The sequence below is a fragment of the Marmota monax genome, unplaced genomic scaffold (genome assembly GCF_021218885.2).
Source record: "Marmota monax isolate L192 unplaced genomic scaffold, Marmota_monax_Labrador192_F-V1.1 WCK01_AAM20220418_F8-fsc00165, whole genome shotgun sequence".
Taxonomy (NCBI): Eukaryota; Metazoa; Chordata; class Mammalia; order Rodentia; family Sciuridae; genus Marmota; species Marmota monax.
In genome coordinates this window covers 3799370-3825082 of record NW_026693851.1, presented here as the reverse complement: position 1 = coordinate 3825082, position 25713 = coordinate 3799370, and the positions used below count along the sequence as shown (strand labels likewise).

General features: G+C 41.5%; 1 protein-coding gene and 1 long non-coding RNA gene across 2 annotated transcripts in view; one reads left to right on the top strand and one right to left on the bottom strand.

Annotated features, from left to right (window-relative positions):
- The window catches only part of LOC131424870 (uncharacterized), a 34688-nt gene that overhangs the window by 5691 nt on the left and 3284 nt on the right, over positions 1–25713 (bottom strand). The gene's annotated exons all lie outside the window — the stretch shown is intronic.
- Positions 20189–25713, top strand: part of Dmtf1 (cyclin D binding myb like transcription factor 1) — a 44733-nt gene continuing 39208 nt past the window's right edge. The window contains exon 1 of the mRNA XM_058585045.1: positions 20189–20213. The gene's annotated coding sequence lies outside the window, so the exon portion shown is untranslated. The remainder of the gene's footprint in view (positions 20214–25713) is intronic.

The following is a 25713-nucleotide window of genomic DNA, read 5'->3' as shown; positions in this document are numbered from 1 at the left end:
TGCATATATAAGCCTTGTTCTGAGATGTAGACAGGTTCTAGTTGAACCATTATGATCTGAAATTGTCCGTCTTTAATTTACTAGGTGTAGATAGTAGAGATCTCCATACCTTAATTTGCTGAACTGGGGTTATATGGGTGCCCTACCAAGGAACTATAGCCCCAGTTATTTTAAACTTAATTTTGAGACAGGATATCACTAAGTTTCCTATCTGGCCTCAAACTTGTGATCCTCCTGCCTCGGACTCCCAAGTCACTGGGATTCCATGCATATACCTCCATACCTGGCTTCCAACTTATTGTTTTATGTATACCATTCATTTAAAATTTGGTAGTTTTGCTGGGTGTAGTGGTGCATGCCAATAATCTCAGAAGCTCAGGAGGCTGAAGCAGGAAGATCACGACTTCAAAACCAGCCTCCGCAACTTAGTGAGGTCCTAAACAACTCGAAACCCCATCTCAAAATAAAACACAAAGTAGGGCTGGGAATGTGGGTCAGTAATTGAGTTACTCTGGGTTTAATTCCTGGTACCTAAATAAATAAGTAAATAAAAATTTCTAGTTTGTTATGATATAAAATAGTTTCCAAATTTCAAAATGAAAATAATAATAATAATAATTTATTCACTTACCTTTATATACTTACTGGTCAAAAAAAAAACCAATTATGCCATCATCCTAAGGTACTGAGTAGTGCATATATCATGATTTATAGTAAGAACAGGTTTATGCTACTCAACTAATTTGAACGAAGTGTTTGTGATAATGGCACAGAATTCGTATACTTTGTATCACTTTGCCACTTTCAGAAATTCTTCCCGGCTCATCAAAGGTGAAAATACAGTGGAATATTGAGAATGAAGAAGAATGCTATGCAATTTCCTTTCTCTATACTTTCATTAAAATTAAAGTTAAAATTTGAACTTTGTTTAACCATTCACCTCTCTGCATTGTGAAATCCTGCTGACTGCCATTTGTTGTGTATGACAGAAATGAGGAGATGATTTAATGAATCAGAGTTTATTGAAATACAATGAGAATTGTTGTGTAGGTTTACAATGCTCAGAAGGGAGAGAATAATGTAAAAAAAAAAACCTCATAGAATACACCATGTAGATGAAGTACTTTAACTACATAGTAGGGTTTCCAAAATTCTTAAAGTCCACTTGTTCAATTAATATGGAAACAGACCCTGTGAAAAGTCAAGTCTCATTGAAGCTGAGGTTTTCCTGTACACTAGCAGTACTTGGAGAAGCCAGCTTGACCATCTCGGTGGACAGTCACGATAACAGATAAGGTCTCTTATTGCTAGTTGGTAGCAGGTGGTATTGGTGGGTGATTAATTTGCAGCTGATGAGGCTTTGCCTTGTCACTTCTTGGCTCTAGAGAAGTGTCATGGGCTTTCACATGACAGTGTGGCTCTACCTTAACCTAAACTCTCAAGGTGTCTGTAAAACTCTTGAGTTAGGATCTTTTCTGAAGTTCAGTAGTTTAGATCAGTAGCTGACACGTGGGAAGTCTGATGGGACATATGAGGTCTGGCAACACATCATGCTGTAGCAAGGAGGAAACACACTTCAAAAACATCAAACTTTGGAAGTATTTAGAATCATTTCATAGTTACATAACACACAGTCCAACACCAAAACCAAGCCACCCTCTGCTCTGGTTCCAGGCTCAACCCATGGACAGGTGGACACATGGTATCATTATTCCAAGCCTTTGTACATTCTGGAGTCTGAAAAGGCTATCCCGGAACTATAAGGAAAAAGTGGGTAGAGAGAATGAGTTCCTAGATGAAGAACCCGACTGGTCTGGTGGCCCATGCCTGTAATTCTAGTGACTTGGAAGGCTTAAGCAGCAGGGTCACAAGTTGGAAGCAAGCCTCAGCAACTTACAAACGCTGTTTCAAAATAAAAATGGCTACAGGTGTTACTCCATGATAGAGTGACCCTGGGTTCTATCCCCAGCACTGCCTTCACCACCTCCCTCCACCTCCAAAAAGCCTGTTTGCTCTTGCAAACAGGTCTGTGGGGTTCAGAAATAGACAAAGCATTCACACCGGGTTCCCTTTGATCACAGCCACTCTTTTTTTTTTTACATTTATTTTTTAGTTGTAGTTGTCAATACGTTTATTTTATTTATTTATTTTTATGTGGTGCTGAGGATCAAACCCAGGGCCTTGCACGTGCTAGGCAAGTGCTCTACCACTGAGCCACAACCCCAGCAACCCCCACTCCACTCTTTACAAGGTTGGCCTCCTTCTCCACACCTCTTCAAAAATCTTTTCCAAGGACTTTATCTTACCCCCAAAGTTTGTAATACTGATTAAAATTACATTCATTGTGACATCTTGTTTTCAAAATTAATGGTTTTTTGACCCAAGCAGGGCATGTGTTCACTCCAGTCACCACATGTGCCCCTTATTGAAGTTTGACTCTTCGTATTTTTTATGTTGCTTGTTCCTGAGGACTTGAACTTTTTATGTATGTTGTGAAAGGGACTTTTTTTTTTGGTGGTGGTGGGGATTGAACCCAGTGTGGTGTGTATGCATGGCAAGCACTCTATCAACTGAGCTATATCCCCAGCCCTGAAAGGGACTTTTATACGAGGTTATTGCTGATTCAGTGATTTTTCTAATGATTTTCATGAGAATGAGGAATGAGGAATTTTCTCTCTCTCTCTCTTTCTTTCTTTTCTACTTTGTGTAATTGGTTCAGGTATCATCAGGTAGTAGAAACGTTTTTCAGCACTCCTGTCTGGTTCCTGAGTGCTTTTGATCTTTAGCTGATCTTTAGCTGATCTAACCATGAGGCTGGTTATAGAATTCAGTTGTACATGTGTTAAAGTCTTATTCAGGTCAAGTGGGTGTTGACCTTATAAAATATGTTCCTGAGGCTGTGAGGTTAGATTCAGGTTCCTAATGTTTACATTTGTGGTCTTGTCTCTAGCTGGAAATGTGGCCTCTTTTATTTATTTATTTATTTTAGGTACTGAAGATTTGAATCCAGTGATGCTTAACTGCTGACTCACCTACCCAACACTTTTTAATATTTTACATAGAGATGGGGGTCTCATTAAATTGTATAGGACCTCTATAAGTTGCTGAGGCTGGCATTGAACTCATAATCCTCCTGCCTTAGCTTCCTGAGCTGCTGGAATTTCAGATAGGAGCCACCATTCTCAGCCTGAGGCATTATTTTCAGGTTTTTTCGTCACTATTAGACGTTTTAAAACCTCTGCCATTGTTGTTGTTGCTGTTTGAGAGATCCACACAACCCAACCATGGCATTTTTCTCTGTACTTGAACTTTATTTCATTTAGTCAATGACTACCTGTGAGTCAAATTTGGCCTACCACATGTTTTTCTAAGTAAGGTTTTATTGGAACAGTCATGATTGCTTTCTTGGCACAGGAGCACAGTTAAGTAATGGTGCAGACTGGATGACCCACAAGGCAGAATTATTTACTGGTTGGCCCTCCAAGGATGCATTTTCTAGTCTGTGTATCCCTATATTCTTCACCTCCCCTGGACAAGGCTTGTGGCCTGTGTTAGTCATGTTTTTGTCACTAAGAACAAAATACATGACAAGAACAACTTAAAGGACTAAAATTTTATTTGGGCTCGTAGTTTTAGAGGTTTAGTCCATGGTGGACATACTCCATTGCTCAGGGCCCAAAATGAGGCAGAATGTCGTGGTGGAAGGTCATGATGGAGGAGTGCTGCCCCATTGTTGTTGGCCAGGAGACAGAAAGGGGAAGGGGAAGAGGCCACAGGGAATATGGGCCCATTCAGGAAAGGTACCCAGTGACCCACTTCCCCACCTGCTTATGATTCCTACCCACTTATTCTATTCAAAATAAGGTGAACTGATTTAGGTCACAGCTCTAAGTCTAATCACTTTACCTTTGAATAGTTCTGCATTAACAGTTTTTCAGGACACTTCATGTCCAAATCATAACATGATCCTTTTCAATCTAGACTGCAGGGCCCTTGCTTCAGTAGTTTCCTTACCAGGCAAAATGCTGCCCTTAAAAGGGTATACTCTCTAGTGGGGGAGAGATTGGCAATAGGAAATAAATTAGTAGATGGTGCAGTAAGTTGCAAAGTGATTGAGCAAAGGGTTGAGAGGAAGCAGTGGGATAGCACAGTGGACACTGAGGTTCTTCCCAGGCCTGGCATCCATGAGCTCTTCCATTTGTCCTTCAGCTTTGACCCTTCAAGTGAAACTGGACTTTTCACACCTCCCTCCTTCACCTCCCCAGCTGCAGCCAGTGCCCTTCTTGGTCTCTACAAACTGTGAGTATTCAGGGGAAGAACCTACTGGACAAAGTCCTAGGGTGAGTGCAGCTGAAAATGCACACAGGGGTGTGTGGTTGGGGGTGGGGAGCTTCTGGAAGAGGGAATTGGAAGGGAAGTGTTGTTAGGTGGCCTGGCCCATGCAGATGCAACAAGGTGGACCCTCTTTCTGTGTCAGACCCCTTGGTGGGTCTCTTGGTAGTCTGTCTTGCTTTGGAGTTTGTATTTGACCTGTGGGCATTGACCACATGATATTGACATGGGAGTTATAAGAATTTTGGTCACTTGTGTGTTTTATAAAATGATAGAAATAATGGACCCACGTTAGGACTGTAATGGAAATTCAGTAGAAGTTATTTGTAAAGTCTGGCACATGGTTAAGTACCAGCAGCATTGGCCAAATGAAGTAAAATAGTTGTATTCCATATAGTTATCAGTGCTCAGGAACTTTGTTTTTATGCTTAACTGTTAGTAATAGTTGAGTTTTATCTTCTATAAGATGGAAAGGAATGATCAACTTTAATTTCCATTTACTATTCACTCAAATGGTTAAATATAGGTTTTTTAAAGAAAAATGAATATAAGATGTACTTAAGGAATACATTTGTTATTGGTTTATGTTAATGTTTTTAGCCATGTTTCCTTACTGGGAGGCACATTTATATTTTCAGTATAAAGATTTTATAGAAAAATAAGCCAAGTGCCTTTATCTTAAAATTAATTATAATTTCAGTTATGTATTTAAAAAATTAAAATACTTTTGTATTGGTACTTTTCGTCAAGTTCCTTTAGATTAAAGCCTCCAAGATATTAATTGTGAGGAACAGAGACTTAGGCAAGTGGTATATTTCTGGTGGTGTAACTAATAATTTTATTAAGTCAATATTTGTGGTTATATGATTGAGGTTTTATATATTTGCTAAATATTTTTTAAGAATAAGTTTAGGGCTAGGGTTGTGGCTCAGCAGCAGAGCGCTTGCCTATTATATGTGAGGCACTGGGTTCGATTCTCAGTACCACATATCAATAAATAAAATAAAGGTTCATTAACAACTAAAAAATAAAAATAAATAACAAAAGAATAATCTCACATGAAAAAAATATAAAGATGCTATGTTAGCTTTTCATGGCTGTGATCAAAATAACTGAACAAGAGCAATTTGGAGAAAGAAGAGTTTATTTTGGCTCATGGTTTCAGAGGACTCAGTCCATGGTCAGTTATCACCATTGATCTGGGACCCAAATGAGGCAGAATATCATGGCAGAAGGGTATGGCCAGGAAAGCTGCTCAGCTCTTGGCAGCAGGGAAGCAAGGTAGAGGAGGAAGGGGCCAAAGAAAAATACAGTCCTCAAGGAGGAACCCATAATGACCTACTTCCTCCATTCATGACCCATATGCCTATACTCTTCACCACCTCCCTGTGGTCCATTCAAATTATTAAGCCATCTATTAGATTGACCCACTGGTAAAGTCAGAACCTTCATGAACATTCACCTCTGAACATGGTGGCATTGCCTTAATCATGGGCTTTCCAGATTAAAAAAAAAAGTAACAGATTATATTATTGGTTCTAATTAGGATAATTTAGTGGTTATAACTGAGTTTCATGATGTAATTTGTTTCATGACTTTGTATTATCCAAATGCGTAGAGTATCAGAAGACTCATAAAGGGCAGGACATGAGGGAGGTTATTAGGGGCAAGGTTATAGCAGGGGCATTGATCCTATGAAGTTACCAGAATTGACATGTTCACTGTAGAGCAGTACATATCTGAGATGAGAAACAGCAAGTTCACTTGAATTTGTTCTGGTTTGGTAGCCCCATGTTTTTGGTGGAATTAGCAGACTAAGGCTCTAGGTCTTGTTTCGTTCTTGCCATTCTGGTGATTAAAACCATTTTTTTTTAATTGCTTTTTCCTGAGGACTTGAACTTTTTTTGTATGTTGTGAAAGGGACTTTTTGCAAGCTAGGCAAGCAATCACATGAACAAACTGAGGTTTGAGAAGAAAGGAAGGGCCAGGTTGACCCATTCCTAACCAGTAAGCTCTCTGGGCACCTGATGTGTGAGAATCATGTGACTGAAATGAAGAGGAAGAAGCCCTTTCCATAATGAGGAGCTATACTGGTGGCCAACCCAGGATGTTCCTGCTTCAGATGGTAAGTCTCCTTCCCTCATATAGTGGTGGGGTGGGGTGGGGGTAGGGGGTTGACTAGGACTTTGGGTTTCCTGGGATTGGATTGTCATGGGACTGCTGGGTTCCTGTCACACCTGGGGCTGAACAATGGGTCACAGTGGCAGAGCTGGAAACATCACAGGCAATCTAGCCCTTTAGCTCTACCATGCAAGTGTGAGAAATAGGGTTATGAGGAAAGGCGACAGGTGCACAGTAGGTATGAGTGCAGGAAATAAGATCCAGCTGGACAGCGCAAGTATGGGCATTGAAAATGGAGATGTGGTTGGGCAGTGCAAGAGTTGTGGCCTTTTTTGGAGGAAGCTGCAAATACTCCCTAAGGCTCCCTATGCCCCAGCCTCTCTTCCTTTTGTGTTACTGGCTCCTTACACCTAGATTTCTTGCTTTGGACCCTTGCTACATTTCTTTGCCGCACTCCCTGCACCAATCCTGTGCCCTTATCCCATTCCCATGTTTACTTCCTGGTCTTAACAACTTGACCTCACAAAATTACCATGCCATTGTGTACAACTTTCATGGCCATGGATTTGCATCCTTGCTCTCGGTGAAAAGACCCTTTCCTTAGGCCCATTGCCCCAATACTTGCATGGGCCACTTATTCTATATACTTGTCCAAGGTACAGACAGTCCTGACCCTTGTAAGGGACTCTTATCTCTGTTGCCCAGTCAAGTGAATGTTACTGACAAAACAAGACACAGTGTACCCCTTGCCTGGTTGCCACGTACTCTGTTGACACTTAGCCCTGATTCCCATCCACTGAGACCTTAGAGTGGGTGATGTTTTCATAGACCTCCTCCTACAGGATTCCTTCCTTTACCTCCCCCTGTTCTTTGCATTGGACCTCTACCCCTCCACCATGTCCTTCTGTATATGTCCTCTGTACAGATCACCTTGTGCTTGGTCCCTGGAACTGATTCCTCCTTTGAGGACATTGCTACAATCTACCCAACACATCTGGAGGCGAGCCCTTGCGTGGGCCTTCGGGTGTAATGCTCTAGAATCACCTTGGTCATCTCATCTGTTGGCCTGTCTAGCCCCTTGCTTAGATTCCTGTTTTGATCCTTAGCTGCCTGTCCATTTGCATGGAACTAATACATGCTACGTTGCTGGGCTCCTTATTTGGGTCCATTCTCTGAACCCTTGCAATACCATTCCTGTTCTGACATTGTGCCCTTCCAATGCCCTTCTCCCTACCCTAAAGCATGTAGGCCCATTTACATGATCCATATTTAAGAATAGCTCCTTCGCACTGGAAGAAGGAGAGATGGAGTCGAAAGTGCCATGTCTATTCCAGGGGCTTGTCCCAGGACATTAGCCCTGCCACTAGATGGGCCCTTGGACTTTCAAAAATTAGCCCTGTTCCCCTTGAGCAGGTCATTCTCTGGGTGTCCTTGATTGAAGCCCTGGTCACACATCTCAAACCACAACTCCCATTACCTGGGGGCTTCTTGCTTTGGCAGCCTCCTGTAGTCCCCTGTTTCCTTATCCTCCATCTGCCCTGGCCCTCTCCTATCTGTTTCCTCTTAACAAGGCCCTTGGACTTGCTCCCCAAGCCTGGCCTCCAGCATGGACCTGGGCTTTAGCTTACCTCCCCCTACACCATCCCCTCCCCTCCCTTCCCTCCCTAGCCCTCTCCTTTCCCTTGAGCCCTGGCCCTGGCCCCCACACATGGCTCTCCATTGCAAGGCTCAGCTTCTTGCTTGAGCCTTGGTCGCCCTTCTGGAGGACCTTGTCCCTGTCCCATGATCTCAGGCCCCTTGCTTAAGCCCCCTCCTGTGTTTCCCCTCTGTTCCACTTGTGCTATGTATCCTTGCGCTGCCCGCACCCTCCCCTCCCCTGCTTGCCCCTAGTCTGGGCTCCTTGATTGGGTCCTGCTTCTCCCCACACCCCCGTTCGGGACCCTGTGTATCACCACACAGTGCCCTCCTTTGGCCTTTGTTTGTTCCAGGTCTCTTAGTGAGGATCTACTGCCCTGGTGCAGTGGAGTGGATGTGGCTGGCCTGTGAGCCCTGCAGGCTCCCTATGGGAAACACAGACCTTGCTCCTTGACTGGGCCCTCATTGGCTGCCTGAACACTGACATCAGGCAGTGGACGTGGGCCTTGCGCCTATTTCCCCTATGCGATGCCCTCCCTACCCGTCCCCCAAGCTCTGATCTTGCATGCTTCCCCCTATCCCAACCCAGCCTTCCCTAAGCCCGACCCTTCCCACTCCAGACCCCTAAAACCCTGACCCCGTTCCTCAGGTCGCGTGGCACGGAGTGGCATCCTGTCTGAGCTGGGGCCAACTTGCTTGGGACACCTACCACACTCCATTTGGTGCACACTGCACTGCCCGTCCGCTGTCTCCTTCTCCTAAGGCAGCCCCTTCCTCCCTGCCTGCTTTCCCCTTACGCGGTCTCCCTGCTCCTTGGGTCCCTCTAACTCCTAGGTCCGCTCAGTCCCTAGCCTGGGCTCCTTGCTTGGGTCCTGGCTCTCACCCTCTCCACACCCACCGTGACCCTGCGTTGAGCCCTCCATCCCCTCCTCCTGACCTCATCCCTTGCCAGGCCCCCGGCCCAGGATTCTCATCTGGGCCAGAGTGCCTATGGGAAACGTAGCCCTGCCCCTTGCCTGGGCCCTGTGGCCTCCCTCATCCCGGGCCTTGCTCCCCAACTCTGACACCCTGCACTGGAACTGGGCCTAGATAAGCCTTCCTCCCCCTGATCCAATCACTCCCCTTTCTCCCCTCCTTCCCCTTCCCAGCCCTATTTTCATGCACCTTGGCACAGGCCTCAGCACTTGGCCTCCGTTCCTGGGCCTGGCTCCTTGCTTGAGCCCCTGGCTGCCCTTCTCAAGGACCCTGTCCCTGTCCCTTGATTTCAGGCCCCTTTTCCCGCCCCCCTGGTGTGCCTCCCTTCTGTTCACCTTGTGCTGTGGTATCCTGGTACTGCCCGGATCCTCCCCTCCCCTTGTCTCTCCCTAGCCTGGCCTCCTTGAATGTGTTTGGGTTTCCCACCAACCTCCCCACCAGCATTCCTGGACACAAGGTATACCCTCACAGTGCCCTTCTTTGGCCCTCATTTGGTCCAAGTCCTTCTCTGAGGATCTACTCCCCTGGGGCAGAGGAGTGGAGTTGGCTGGCTTCTGCACCCTGAATGCTCCCTATGGGAAACAGCCCTGCCCCTCACCAGGGTCCCCTTCACCACCAGAACCCTGACTCCTGGTAGTGGACGTGGGCCTTTCGCCTAACTTGCCCTGCGAGATTCCCTCCCTTCCCTCTTGCCTTGCATGCTACCCCTAACCCAACCCAGCCCTCTCTAACCCTTACCCTTTGTGCTCTAGTCCCTGGGCCTGTCTGCCTGCCTCAGCCCCTGACCGCGATCCTCAAGTCGGGTTTGACCTGGGGGCCCCTTGCTTGGGCACCCTAGCACGCTCCCCTTGGTGCCTGTTTAGCCGCACACTGTCTCCTGATCCTTGTTCTGTCCCTTCCTCCCCTTCCCTTTGCACTTTCCCCTAGCATGCGCGGGCCTCCTGCTCCTTGGGTCCCTCGTCCTCAGTTGGTGGGTCGGTTTCTTGCCTGGGTCTGGGCTCTCACCTTCTCCGCATCATGACCCTATGTCCTGCCTTCCCATAGCCCTCCCTCCTTGCCAGGCCACCTTTATCTGGCCCTCCATTCTCATCTGGGCCAGAACTCTATGTGGGGAACAGAGCCCTGCCCCTGGATTGGTTTCCTTGCTCTCCCTGGGCCCTTGGTCTAGCTCCCGGAACCCAGACACCTGGCAGTGGCCCTCAGCCTGCCTCCCCCTGCCTTCCCTGCTCAGCCTTGTCCACTGTTCTAATCCCCTTGTCTTGGCCCTGGCCCTTGGCTCTGCATTCCCTAGCCTGGCTCCTCGCTTGAGCCTCTGGTGGCCCTTCTTGCTCCATTTCTGGGCTTTGTCTGAGGGCCCCTTGCTGGGGATGCTTCCCTGCTCACCTTGGCTTCCCTGTACCCAGTACCCTAGTGTCACCCGCCTTCCCAGCTCCGCCTTTCCCTGCTCTGGGCATGGGCCCTCCTCTAGGTCCCTAACCTGAGCTCCTTGCTGGGGTCCTGGCCCCCACCACCCATACCCATCCTCAGGCCCTTCAGGCTGTGCCCTCTTCCAGCCCTCCTGTCATTCCTGTCCCTGCCAGGCCCCTTTTCCTGATCCCTTTCCCAGGATACTTAACCGGGCCAGGGGACTGGACCTGGCCTCTTGGCCCTGCGGGCTCCCTTTGGGAAAACGTTGCCCTGCCCCTTGCCTGGGTCCTTTGGCCTCCCTCAGCCCTGGCCCTGTTCTGGATCCCTGACACCTGACAGTGGACCTGGCCCTTGAACCTTCCTCCCCCTGTGCCATCCACTCCCCTTTCCCCCCTCCCTTCCCTCCCCAGCTCTGTCTTTTTAAATGCACCCTGGCTCTGATTCTTGCACTTGGCTCTCCATTCCTGGGGCTTGGCTCCTTGCTTGAGTCCTGGGCCGCCCTCTTGAGGACCCTGTCCATGTCCCTTGATTTTAGGTCCCTTTTTCCAGCCCCTGCCTGTGCCTCCCCTGTTCCCCTTGTGCTGTGGTATCCTGGCACTACCTGGACCCTTGCCACCCCCTGCTTCTCCCTAGCCTGGGCTCCTCGAATGGGTCCTCCTCTCCACCGACCCCCCCCATCTTTGGACGCAAGGTATCCCCACACAGTACACTCCTTTGGTCCCATTCCCTCTCTGAGGATCTACTCAACTGGGGCAGAAGAGTGGAACTGGCTGGCCTCTGTGCCCTGAAGGCTCCCTATGGGAAACAGAGCCCTGCCCCTCGCCTGGGCCCCCTTGGCTGCCTAAACCCTGACACCTGGCAGTGGACATAATCCCTGCGCTAACCTTGGCCTGTGTGATCCGGTCCCTTCCCTCCCTTGCCCTTTTCGCCTTGCATCCTGCCCCTACCCCCAGCCCTTCCTAACCCTGACCCTTTGTGCTCCAGTCTGAGGTCCTCACTGCTTGCCTGAAACCCTGACAGAGTTCCTCCTGTCTCCTGGAGTCGCTTCATGTGGGGTATGACCTGGGGGCTTTGTGTCGGGTATGACCTGGAGCCCCTTGCTTGGGCCCCCTAGCGGACTCCCCTCGGTGCCCCTTGCGCTGACTGCTGTCTCCTTGTCCTTGCGGGGCCCCTTCCTCCCCTTCCCCTGGCGCTTTCCCCTGTGCTCCTCAAGTCAAAGCAGAGGAGCCAGCCAACCCTGGACTGAATCCTATGAAACTATGAGCCAAAATAAATTTTCTTCCTCCTAGTAGATTTTCTCAGGTATTTTGTCACAGCAACAAAAAGCAGACACAGTAGTTATATTTTTAAATTTCATGAGGAATCTTGATACTGTTTTCTATAATGGTTGGATTAATTTACATTTCGAATGAGTGCCAAGGTGGAAAATATGATTTTGAGATTCTTAATTATTCAATCAAAATGTTGTGGTGCTGAAGAGAGAAGTAGGAAAATCCTAACAGTAAAAATCTTCAGATTATTTTCAATGTTTTTCCCATTGCAGGAGAAAGCTTATAAACTATTTACCATGACACCTTCAAATAACATTGTTAATTATAACACTGTGTATTAAACAGTGTTGTGTTACATAGATCTCCTGCAGTTGGCCAAAATGTAAGGAAGCTTGAATTTTTTTCAAAAGAGATTCTTGAGAAAATTTAGGACTAGTTCAAGATCAAGAGTTTTCTCTGTAGAGAACGATTCCATGGCAGATGGCTCCTTAACAAAGGGAAGAAAAGAAAAACTACAACATCATATGAAAATGGACTCCTGTTAAACAAAAATAGAGAAAGGAATTTCAATTTATTTCAAAGACTGTGATAACCTAATATCTTTCCACAACAGGTTAAACCAACACAGACCAAAGTTCAGCATAAATATAAACCTTGGGGTAAAAAACATAGAAACAGACAAAACACCAGTGGTTCTCTGTTTAAATTACATAGCTTCCTTACCCTAGCTTTTGCTAAAGTAGATATAACACTACTACAATGGCTACAATTATAAACTATGATTATATATAATAATGTTATGCCCAAATCTAAACATACGTCCTACAGAAACTCTGCCTTCCTGCTAGGTGCGGTGTTGTATGCCTTTAATCCCAGTAACTCCAGAGGTTGAGGCAGGAGGATCACAAGTTCAAAGCCAGACTCAACTAAAGTGAGGCACTAAGCAACTTAGTGAGACCCTGTCTCTAAATAAAATACAAAATAGGACTGGGGATGTGGCTCAGTTGTTGAGTGCCCCTGAGTTCAATCAACAATACCAAAAATAAACAAACAAATAAATAAATAAATAAAAAGAAATATATAAAAAAAAAAAGAAAAAGAAACTCTGCCTTCCTAATCCTGTTAATCCTAATTCCGTTAAGTTAAATATTATATATTACATGCTTTCAGAAGGCCTGCTTACTTAAAATGCATTCTTTATAACAAAAGTATTATACTTTAGAATTTAATTTGATAGTTATATTAAATATAATGTAAATATTCTTAAATTAGGTATCAAAAGATTGAGTTGATATTTCAAGTAGTTTGAGGGGAGGAGTTATCTGCTGAACAGTGTTTTCTGCTGGGTTTTGATGTTAACTCTTACAATTTCAGGTCAAGAAAGACTTTTAGTTTGCATGTATTTATGCGTATCTGCTGCATGTATTTTAAGAGTATCCAAGGAACACCAGTAGAAGGGGATTTTACTACACAAAACACTGCCCAGAAATATGAAAGCGGGGGTAATGTCCAAGAAGAAGAAACAAAAACTTTTAGAAACAGAACCTAAAATGTCCCTTTCATATCCACTGGGTAATGTTTTAAAATGCTTCTTAAGTTAAAAATATATCTAGAGATAGACTGTGTTGTTATTTTAATATGTCAATGCATTAAATATATTTTTGATATCCCAAGCCTCTGAAATAGAATTGTTCTCCTATCAAATCCTACAAAACACACACATACACACACACACACACACACCCCAAAGTTTTCTTGTCCTGTTATTAATTCTTTGTTGTGAAAAAACAAATAATATCTAACACCTTATGAGCATGTCTTATTTACCAGATACTACTCAAAGTGGCTGACTTAAGCAAAAGCAATGGATATTGGCTATCTTTCCTAATTTTGCAAGTTAGCTTAATCTAATATTATCAAGTGATTTGATTTATATTGTCTTCATCCTTCAAGTTGGTGATTATGAACAAACATATGGGCATTTGCCAGTAATTTTGTAAGTTGATATGTTAACCCAAAAAAGATTTTGTACAAAATGCATTGAATATGCTACTATAATGTAAGGTCTTCCCCTAGAATATATATTCCTTGAGGGCAGGGATCTTGCTTCTCTTGACCTCTACCATATTCTCTGTTCCTAGAAAGGTGCTAGCACAAAGTAGGTACTCAGGAAGATCTGCTGAATGAAATGAATAAATAAATGTATCACAAAGTGCAAATTCCTGAAAGTTATGAGGGTTATGAAGTCCCTTGTTCCTTTTGCTGTCACTGCATATTCTGTGCCAAGAAAATTAGATGTACATTACTAGAAGAGAAGATGATTAATCTACTACTACTCTTTAAATGCTACAAGGTTTATTCATACTTGGACTTCAAAGCATAATCCTTTGGTTTCATTATTGTTGAGGCTTATCCTTGATTTGCTATATAGTATCAGTAGCAATTCAATTCTCTAAATTTCCATCTACTAGTAAAGCTACTATTCTGGAAGGATAAAAAAGTATTTTTTATAATAATAATAAAAAACTTGCTGAACAATAGGGACATCTGCTGGTTAAAAGAACAGGCTATATTCTTAAAATATTTCATCTAGATTTGTCTAAGATTTGAGCAGTAAGATTTCGAGTAATGCAAACATGCCAGACATGATGGTGCACACTCAGGAAGCTAAAGCAGGAGGATAACAAGTTTAAGGCCAGCCTCAGCAACTAAGTGAGGCCCTGTCTCAAACTAAAAAGGGTTGAGAATGTGGCTCAGTGGTGAAGTGCCTTTGGGTTCAATCCCCAGCAACAGCAACAACGACGACAAAAAAAAAAAAGAGTAACAGCACACATGTGACACTGTTAAAATAAACTTCTTCCACTTGAATAATAATACAAGCTAATATTTATTTATTTAGGAATTGACCATGTAGTGATATTCTCTGAAAAAAGACTAGTCATTCTCCTGTAGACAGTAGCTCTTGCAAAAGAATATAAATGACTATCCTCTGGATCATCTGATTTAAGACAATTCTTTGATATCAACAAACATTTAAATATCTACTAAGTTAAGGTATACTGTGTTATATGTTGGAAAACTACAACTATGACATGGCAGAGGTGGCAGATGGTTCATCTTTGGTCTGTCTGGGCATGTGCTGAGCCCTAGTCTTAGAGCAGTAGGAACACTATTCAGCCTTTAACAAGAAGGAAATTCCACAATATGTGACAATATGGATGAACCTTGAGGACATGGAATAAAATGAAATGTCAGCTACAGAAAGATACCACATGATTCTACTTAAATGAGGTATTAAAAATAGTCAAATTCATAGAATTAAAAAAGAATGGTGGTCACTATGGGTTGAGAGGAAGAGGAAATGAAGATCTACTTATCAACAGGCATAACATTTCAAACAAGATGAATAAACTCTAGAGATCTACTGTACAACATTGTACCTGTGGACAACACTAGTGTACTGTACTCTTAAGAATTTAGAAAAAGTGTTGATCTTATGTTCAATGTCCCTATCATAATAAAATAAACATTAAAAAATTCAGTTAATATCTACAAGGGACTACCACTTGCCAGTGCTGTGTTGTCATCATTTTATAAATACTATATGGGCCAGTTGCTTTCTACAAATATACTCTTTATCAGACTACTAGACAAATCCCTTCCCGCATCTCACACTCTACTATGGTGATTTTTTTTCTCATCTTTCTAGTCTGTTTAAACAAGCCTTGTTCTGAATTGTCTATGTAAAGTTTACTTTCAGAGCACCCAAACTTTTATATACTTGGATGAGAGTATCTGAAATCTTAGATCTCCATTCCCTAACAGAAAAGAGGAATCTGTTTTTGCTAAGGGCTCATTAATAGGTCTCAGTAAAGATCTACTGTTAAAAAGTGAAGATGGCAACCAGGCTCACAAATTAAAAGGGCAGTGAAAATGAGACTCAAGCACAAAATGAAGTGTGGGGGAAAAAAGTTATGAAACGAAGTGTCATAAGGTCTGGAGGAAAGCCCACAGAAGAATCCGAGACAGGACTCTACCTACAAGATCGTGGTGTATGGAACTAACTAGGACAGTTTGTTCATTCTTCTGTTAGCATACAAATCCCCATCAACTCTCTAGAAGTTCTTGAGGACCTTCTGATCCTCAAGAGAATTGCTCAGTGATTGTATTTTGCTTTTACTTTGAAAATATATATATTTTTCTGAACCACACCATCCAGCACATGACATAATCATGAAACAGCAGAACATGCTTCTCAGTATTTGAAAACACTTTCATAAAAGAAAAAAAGATTCATCAATATTTAATCACTGATTGGCTTCATGAAAGTATTATAAAAATTCTGGAGTCTAATAGAGGTTATCACATCTGACAAATGCAGCAAATACCACTACTGTGCTGTAAATACTTTTAAAATACAATAGCTTCTGTTTGCAATAGAAATATTCCTCATGGCTTTTCCACAAAACATTTCTAATTAGGTTAATCCTAGGATAATATTTAAAATCTCATGTATTCTCTAGGTACACATTGATTAAACAAATGAGGTAGATATAACTGCAGAAAGATGTTCTAGGATTCAAATTTGTATTACAGAATAGTCCATACATTGATTATTCAAGTTAAAAGTATAGAGGTGTTATTAGGATAATAGATAGATTAGGATAATAGATTTTGAAATTATCGACATTATGTTATATATATATATATTTGGTTTTCATCTATGGTTCCTAGCTCATGTTTCCCTCCCCAAGGCATACCATAGAAGCTAGTATTCCTCTTTCCTAAGGTGGGTCATAGAAACTTAACTCTAATTCTTCCTGTCTTGGAACTGGCCATAAAGAAATTCTCTGACCTATCTTATCTAATAGTAGATAGTAAGACCCCTATTTTAGAGGGAATCCTGCCCCTACCTGGGAGGAAGGAATGCTGCACAAAGGTCAAGAAGAACCTAAACAGCAAAGCCTTGTTGGGTTTCCCCACTCTATTAATATTAGATCACATCTCCTTTGTCCTATCACATTTCAAAATGGTTGTCCACGCTTAAATCACAACTACGCAATGATGTCTCTGCAATGAAAACCCAGGACAGAGTTCAGAGAGTCCCTGGATAGCCAAACACATGCAAGTTTCTGAACAGCAGCACATCTGGAGAGTTCATGGAAGCTCCACAGCCCCTTCCTCCATAACTCCATGCATTTCTTTAGCTGTGTCCTTTGTAATATCCCTCATAATAAATCAATAAACATAAGTAAATATTTCCCTGAGTTTTTTTGTGCTATACAACCAAATTAATTGAACCCAAGAAGGTTGTAGGAATCCTGATTTGTTGCCAACTGGTCAGAAGCAGAAGTAAATGAAACTGGGGCTTGCAACTGGCATCTCAAGTGTGGGAGGGGTAATCATTTAACCAGTGGGATCTGAAGCTACCTCTAGGTAGACAGTGAAAGAATTGAACAGGAAGACACCCATTGATATCTGCTACACAACTGATCTCCACACCTCTTATTTTTCCCATACAATTTTGCATTAAGCAAATATTAAAATATACCTGTCTTTTACCTTTTCCCATCAGACCTTGCGAAAAGGTAATTTAGAAAGAAACTCAACCAGAAAGAGAGAATTTAATTATAAGAACACATAAGACCTTTTAAGGGCATTTTAACAGCAGGATATAGGCTTGCCTAAGCTTTTGCAGAATGAGTAGCCAGACTATAATTTAGATTTCACAACTTTATGCCTCAGTGAAAAGAATCCTATATAGCTGTTTCAAGAAAACATTGCTAATTAGGAATCACCTTCTCATAAATGTGTCAACCATTCTGCATAATCATTATTTCATAAAAACTGGTGTTTGGGTAGTTGAACTGTTTTTCTGGCTTAGGAATTTTGGTCTCATTTTTTTATGTTTACTATGTCAGGCTTTGAAGGTAGATCTTAAGTAACATACTCACTGTTAAGCAATGGAGACAAATTCACACTCAGATCTAACTCCATTACCTATACTACAATTCTATCCTGCCTCACAGTTTTACTTAAACATTACTATGTACTCATTAAAAAAGTGAAATGATGTGTCACAGCTCCAACAGGATGCAGAAGGTACCAGAAATTGGGTACTAGTTGCCAACACAATAAAATGCTGCTTCTGACATTTATTTTTTTAAGATTGGTTAAACATGTCCATCCTTCAGTTGACTAAACAATCTGGAGGCTGGTTGTAATCTTGAGAAGACTCTTGCCAAAGCATATTTTGTGAGCTAAAGCAGGGTAGTTCAGAGAATAGACTATGGCGCTGAGATGAGACAATTCTTTATCGCTTGCTGTGTGCCTTTGGACACATGCCCTCACTTATCTTTGGTTCCTGTGTAAATTAGGACTCATTTGTAATAACTGTAGTGACACATTTGGCACCTGTGACCATTAAGTGAGTTGAATACATTTAAGCATTCAACTGACACATAAGCGAAGAATGTTGTACAATATTCAAATCCAAAGGCTTATTTAGCCCTTGCCTATCTTTTTAAAAGTATACTTCATTTTTTTAAAGAGTAGTTTTAGGTTCATAGCAAAATGGAACACAAGGAGTCATTCTTGGTAATACCTATTTTTATGGATTTTGATAAATGGATACTGTCATACATCTATTATCATAGTTCCCTATAGAATAGTTTTTGCTGTCCTAAAAATCTTGTGCTCTGATAGTCCCTGCTCTAACCCCTGGTAACCACTAATCTTACTGTCTCCATAGCTTTGCCCTTTCCAAATGCCATAAAGTTATAATCATATAGTACATAGTTTTTTCAGCTTGCCTTCTTTCACTTGGTAATATGCAGTTGAATTTTCTACATGTCTTTCATGGCTGGACAGCTCATTTCTTTTAACTGCTGAAAAATGTTCCATTATCTGGGATATACCACAGTTTATCTATTCACTTATTGAAGGACATCTTGTCTGCTTACAAGTTTTGGCAATCATGAATAAAGCTGCTGTAAGCACAGCACACAAGTTTTTGTGTGGACTCAAGTTTTCAACTTATTTGTGTCAATAACAAGGAGCCACTGCAGTTCCATACCATAATAATGTTTAAATTTGTAAAAAAAAAAAAAAAAAATTGCTAAATGCCTTCTAAAGTAGCTGTACCAATTTGCATTCACATCAGTAGTGAATCAGTTTGTTTTCTCACAACCTTTCCAGTATTTGTTGTTGTCAATATTTTGGCTTTTAACCATCCTTACAGGCATGTGCTGTTATCTCAATAGTTTACATCCTTATTAGTTTTTGTAAAATACATTTGCTAGAAAGTTACCCCCAAAGAATGTCACAGTAATACTAACTACTGATGCTGAAAACCTAAGCAAATGTTTATTTTTCTAAATTCATTTCATTGTGGTTTGCTTATTTTTTTTCCCAAAGTTTCTTTGATGAATTAGTGTCACAGTCTTCCAACTACCCTTCCTATACAAAGGAAATCCGGATTGCACAAACAATTGAAACTGCTAAAATGATACAGAAAAAGAAGTCACTAATTATTTACTTATAACTGATATTGACTACAATCTCACACAAAGTAGTGTGAATCTCCATAGTCGTTAGATATAAGAATATTAGTCGTCTTTTAAAAATTTCTTTCATTCCAGTAAAGAAATCAGAGTGTAACTAGTTTCATAAACAAGTAAAATGTGATTAAAATTTTAAAAAGGGCCTGTAATACGCATCAGACTGAGGGCATTATAACCCTTTAAAAACTAAAGATTCTGAAAAATTGGTCTGGGGGCGGGATCTGAGTATAGGTCGTTTCTAAAAGCTCCTTAGATAATCGAAGAGTGACCAATTTTCAAAACCTGTACTAAACTTTAAAAGGGCGGTGCACAACACAGTAGCTTCTTCCTAGTATAAAACAGCGAGATCACAGTCTCCAAGAACTGCATCAACCGCCCAAGCAGATAACACATTTTAAGCACTTTAGCAAGGCTGACCAAGCACGACGGACTAGATACACACTCGGTTTTCTTCCGTACTTCAATCCGCTCCACGTAGAGGCTCCCAAGGCTCCGATGCTCGCGGAACTAAGAAACTCGTACCGCAGAGCCTAAGTATCTCCAGAGCCAGAAACCACGGTTGCGCCAAGCTTTCCTAGCCTGAAGAGAGAAGACGAAGGGCCGACAACAGAGACCCCACTGACCCGCACAGAAACAATCCCGAATAACCTGGAGTCTTTTTTCGCGCTCTGATTTAGCCGGAAGTGACGCTAGCTCCTGGAGCGCGGGGCCGCCCCGCGGGAGAGAAGGGCGGGAGGGGGAGGGTTTGGGAGACTGGGGGCGGGGCGCGGCCGCAGCTCCGTTTCCGGTGGCTCGTTGCGTTCGCTCACTCCAGCTGCAGCCACTCTCGCCCGTGGCTGCTTCCTCCATCCTGGTATTTTTTGGAGCCTCCATCCTGGTTCTTCCAAAGTGCCCGGACCCAAAACAGGAAGTAAGTGCGATGGAACCTTCAGGTCCCAACCGCCGCCAGGGCCGCTCCGCCCAGTGGAGCCTGTCCGGCCCCCTGGCTACCCGCTAGCTCTCTCTGACCAGCGCAAGCTGCCGGCGCCTGGGCACAGCGGGCGGGGTCAGAGCCGGGCCTTCGAGAAGCTGAAGCTGCAGTCCCCGCACGCTCAGGCCAGGGCCTCCTTCTCAGGGCTGGGCCGGCTGTGGTGGCTCGAGCTGCAGAATAGAGGAGCGAGCGGCCGCCGCGGCACCACAGCGATCCGGCGGGGGCGGAAAATGGCGGCGGCTTCGGAGAAGCTAAATGGCGCCGGGACCCCTGGGGGTGGGGTGGGCCGGGAGCTTTGGTAGAGAATTGGGCCAGGGAGTGGGGCCAGTAAGGAAACACTACTTGTTTTCTCGTGGTGTTCCTTTTTTGGTATTGTTACTGTTTCTAGTTTGGTGGTGTAGTCCCACGAAGAAGAGGTGGGCTTGGGTGGGGTTGAGTGGGGGCGGGTCTTGCCCCAACCCCCCAACCCCTTTTTTTCCTTAACCTTATTTGCGTCGTAGACTCTTTCCTCATCTTTTTTGTGTTCAGTCTTTCTCAGCGGTTCACGGCGCCAAGCAGAAAGCATCGGGGTGTCCGGCCAAACCATTTCTGTCAGTTCGAGAGTGTCTTTAGAGGAGGAGGGACCTGGGCTGGGTGTGGGGAGTGTCCTAACCGAGCCTAGAAAATGCGTCTGCAAGGGAGTAACTGTAGAGTGCGGAGTTCCGAGGAAGCTTAAAATTTGGTTTAAAATTTTTTTTTGTCCCCCGAAATGGACTTTGTTTTGGGAATCTCTTCGGGGACATATGTAGAGTATTTTAGCCTAGTCTCGGGTAGATTTGAGAGAAGTGTCTAAGTGCCGTCCTATGCAGTTGAATGATTCAACATGTTTTTATAATAAAAATATTCGGTGAGGATAAAGATAACAGTGATAATTCTATGAAATGTGTCCATCAGAACTACTCTCTTTTTCTGATTGAATTTGTTTGTTTGCCTTTCTCGTGTCTTGATTCATCTTTGTGTACCTCCTTTCTGACTGTCGGCGACGCTGCTCATTGGGACATCTGAAAAAAATTCATGTCCTGGACTAGAACTTTCTAATGTCTTAATCTTAAAATGTCACTATGGACTTTTTAAATTAACTACACCTATATTTTAATTTGTGTACAGCAAGCATTTGTAGCTTTTTTAAAAAGTAATTTTTAGTTGTTGATGACGTTTATTAATTAATTTTTATGTGGTGCTGAGAATCGAACCCAGTGCCTCACAAATACTAAGCAAGTGCTGTCCCGCTGAGCTACAACCCCAGCCCCCCATTTGTACCTTTTAAGCGCTAGTTCAAGAAAGAAAATAAACTATGTCGAAGTTTTCACAAACAGAAAATCCATTTTTCTTTCTCAGTTGCGGATTTTCATATTTTTCTATTCACATTTTTTAAGCTGGTTTAAATTTACTTCAAATAACTTTTTGAAGATTTTTGCATCTTGCTTTTTTAAGATAATTTGAGTAATTTACCACTCTCTATGTTAACGTTTAAAGATTCCAGCTGTGGGACTGGGGATGTAGCTTAGAAGTGAAGTGCAGTCTCCAGCACTGCAAAAAAGAAAAAAAGGACTCCAAAAACTAAAAGGTTAAAATTACATTCCTTTATATAAAGATTATCATGCTGAGAAATACCAGTCTGGTGAGAGAATAAAGAATAAACATCTTTCCATTCACAAAATACAAAAAATAGTTTGATCCTATCTGGGGAAAAATACTTACAAGTTATGAAGAACAGTACGTTATATGATTTGTGATGGTTTTATCTCTAATTTTAACTTATTAGTATCAGGTTTCTGTGTGCTACCAAACAACATAATTTTTATTTCACTACATCAGTTGATAGGCTCACCCCAAAAATGTTTTTGGGATTAATATAGAATCTATCTATTCTGCATGAATCTCTTTAATAGATTACAGTTGATTTAGATGGTGGAGCCAAAATACTGTGGCCCTTTCTTTGTCAACATTTAAGAGTAAGTACTGGGCATTCATACTTCTAGCAGTTACAGGAATAAGTATACTATTGTGTATACATATTCATGCTATATTAACATTTTTCTTTGGGTGTTAAGGCTTTAGAAGTTTTGAAGGAAAGAAATTGTAGTTTTGGATTTAGGAATTGAGCTTTGAAAATAGAGCATGGCTGGGAAACGGTTGCTGAGAGAAACATTTAAAGTAGGTGCAGGACCATAATCCTAGTGGTTCAGGATGCTGAGGCATGAGGATTGGGAGGTCAAAGCCAGCCTCAACAATTTAGCTAGACTCTTTTTTAAAATATAAAAAGGGATGGGGATGCAGCTCAGTAATTAAGTGTCCCTGAATTCAATCCCTGGAACCAAAAAAAAAAGTAGGTATGTATGCTCTTTAGTGTTGTAACACCCCCACTTTTTCTTAGGTACTGTTGTGTTTTTGTTTTTCCAGCTAGATAAAGTTTATCTCATTCCACCTCAAAGGTGCTTTTAAAGGGGAGGGAGATTCGTGTATTTATAAAGTTAGGTAGTCATTAAATTAACAACAAACTTCCCTTATCTTCCCCCCACATAATGCTTATCTTTCTATTAGACTCACTTATCTCCCCCATTGACTATAGACCCTACTGTTTATTGACTGTATAATAAATTTATATGTCCTGAAAATAACATCTCTTTATTTTGAACAGTTGCTTTTGTCATACTCCATTAAGTACATTAGTTTAAAATTAACATCTGTGAGGATGAATCGAAGAAACAAGTGTCTCTAAGAACTTACAGCTTGGCACATAAATGTTAAAATATTGAGGGAGATTAGCAGTGTTTTTTGAAGTGTGGAGGACCTAGATCACTAGTATTCAACACACATCTCTCTGTTGCAAAAACGTAGAAACTTTAGAACAGCAACAAAATTTAGGAAGGATTCATTCCACTTATTTATATCATATAGAGGCTGCCTATTAATACAGAGTTGTACTATACACTGTATTCTCAAAATGAAGTGTTCCTTTTTAATGCTCCATTTTTTTTCTTATCACTGTAATTTTCAGCACTGTGTTCTGTATAAAAAAGATTCCCTGGTAATTGGTACATTTAAGTGTTTTGTAATTTAAACTCCAAAAACTTTTTCTACCTCTTGAATGATATAATAGGAAAAAGTGTTAAACCTACTGCCAAGGGTTACTTGGAAAATACAGATAGTTATATAAGATGTATGTACATTTGTTTGCTTTCATGTCATTTCTTTGTTTTTGAAGGTGTTTTTGTGAAGAGATTATGACTCCCTAGAAGTAAATGACGATAAAGTTTAAATAAAAGGACAAATCTATTTTTCATGTTTTTTCAAGTTTGTGGAAAGATAGCCCATTCTGTGTGTGAAAAACAGAAAGGAGTTGTCAGGAAAAAGCACACTGGAGAACTCTTGACGACCAGTTTTCTTTTTCTTAATGTCATATTTTAAAATGTCATTTGATTATGTACACTGTTGTCAGGTCATTCTTCCAAGCACCAGTAGTGAAAACTAATTATTCACTTACTATCCATTGTTATGTAACAAAAGAAATGGATTTTTGTTTTGTTATAATTGCCTATGTGTATTTTTGTAAGGAAGTATGCTTTTTAAATCAGGGGTATGTGGTGATAATTTGTGGTTCCCATTAAAGAGCTTCTGATGGTAACCTGTATAAAAAGTGCTCAGTTTTGAAAGGATGAAATCTTACAAACACACACTGTAATCTCTTCAATTATGAGCTGGATGAAAAAGAAACTCCTTAATTAAAACTGCCAAGCCTGATATGAGTCTTATACCAAGATATGACCCATATTACCAAATAATTCCATTTTTTTGAATAACAATGACATTTTTTCAATAGTTGATAATTGAATCAACATTTTAAGCGATTTAAATTTTATTAACAAGTCTATTGACGCATTACTGTGTATTGTCATATTTTTATCTTCTTAAAACCCAAGTCTTGCTGGGCATGGAGGCTCACACTTGTAATCCCAGCAGCTTGGGAGACTGAGGCAGAAAGATTAAAAATTTGAGGCCAGCCTGGGTGACTTGGCAAGATCCTGTCTCAAAATAAATTAAAAGGTCTGGGGATGTAGCTCCATGAAAAAACACCCCTGGATTCAATACTCAGTGCCATAAAAATAAAACCAAACCATGCTGAACATTAGGTACCTTAATTTGTTATGCTTTCATTGATTTAAAAATCTTCTCAAACTTTCCCACAAGGTATACAAAGGAACCAGTTTTAGGGGTCAGCAATTATAGTCCAAGCATTCTGCCTTAGTGACGGTTCTGTTCCTATTGGGGAATAAAACTGATGCTTAGGAAGATGTTATTTTTTGGCTTTGTCTGTTTTCTGACATCCCTCTATGTATTTTCAGGATGTAGGAATTCTTATGTTTTATCTGCCATGAAGATTTTTGTATTTAGTAAAGTTGTATTCTTTCAGAGTAAAAAAAATTGTAAATGTATTTTCTTTGAATTGTTATATGTTACTATGCAAATCCTCAAATATTTCCTAAGGCATTACTTACATACAATAACAGATATGGTGTAAGCATTATGGAATTTTTATAATAGCATAATCTCAGAAAACTAAAATGTTCATTAATATGTAATGGTTAGACAAATTTAGATGCTATGTATCTATTAAAAGTGGGAGAATAAATATTAGAATTGAAAATGATTTTAAAAAATTATAAAAGATCTCGATATTTTAAGAACTAAAGTTGGTATATAGATAAAAGACTTGGAAGGCATTCAAAAAGAGAAATGTGGATAATTTTTTCTTATGCTACATTGGGTCAGGAAATGTGAAAACTAAATGTGTCTTTGAATTATGCCTTTTAGCCAATCTTTAAATTCATTCAATAAAGTTGTTATATATTCTATACCTTGCTAAATTCCCCGTTATGGGAGTATTTTGCTGTACTGAAGGTTTTTCATGCCATATAGTTTTCATCCCACCTCCCATTTTAGAATCAGCTCTAGGCATTCGGGGTGTATAGTGGTGCCTCCTCTGCTTCTCATGATTTGCCACTGATAGTACCTTACTTACCTTACCTAGCCCCCAAAACTAGGAAGAAACATGACTTTTCCCTGTTTGGTTTTGAATTCTGTGTTAAATTAATAAATCCAGGAATGGTAACTTCTTTATGCATAGCCCTTTCTTTTTGTTCTACCAGGTTGTTTATATATTAAATAGGGTCATCTTAATCCCTCTCCCCCACATTTTTTATTGGCATGTGATAGTTGTGCATAATGGTGGATTTGTTGTTACATATTCATACATGCACACAATATAACAATATAATTTGGCTATTATCATTCCCCAGTATTTTCTCTTTGCCTCCCCCTGGTCTCTTTCCTCTCTTTTATGGTTCACCCCTGGATTCTTATGAAATCAGGGTCATCTTATCTATCAGGAGCTCTAAAT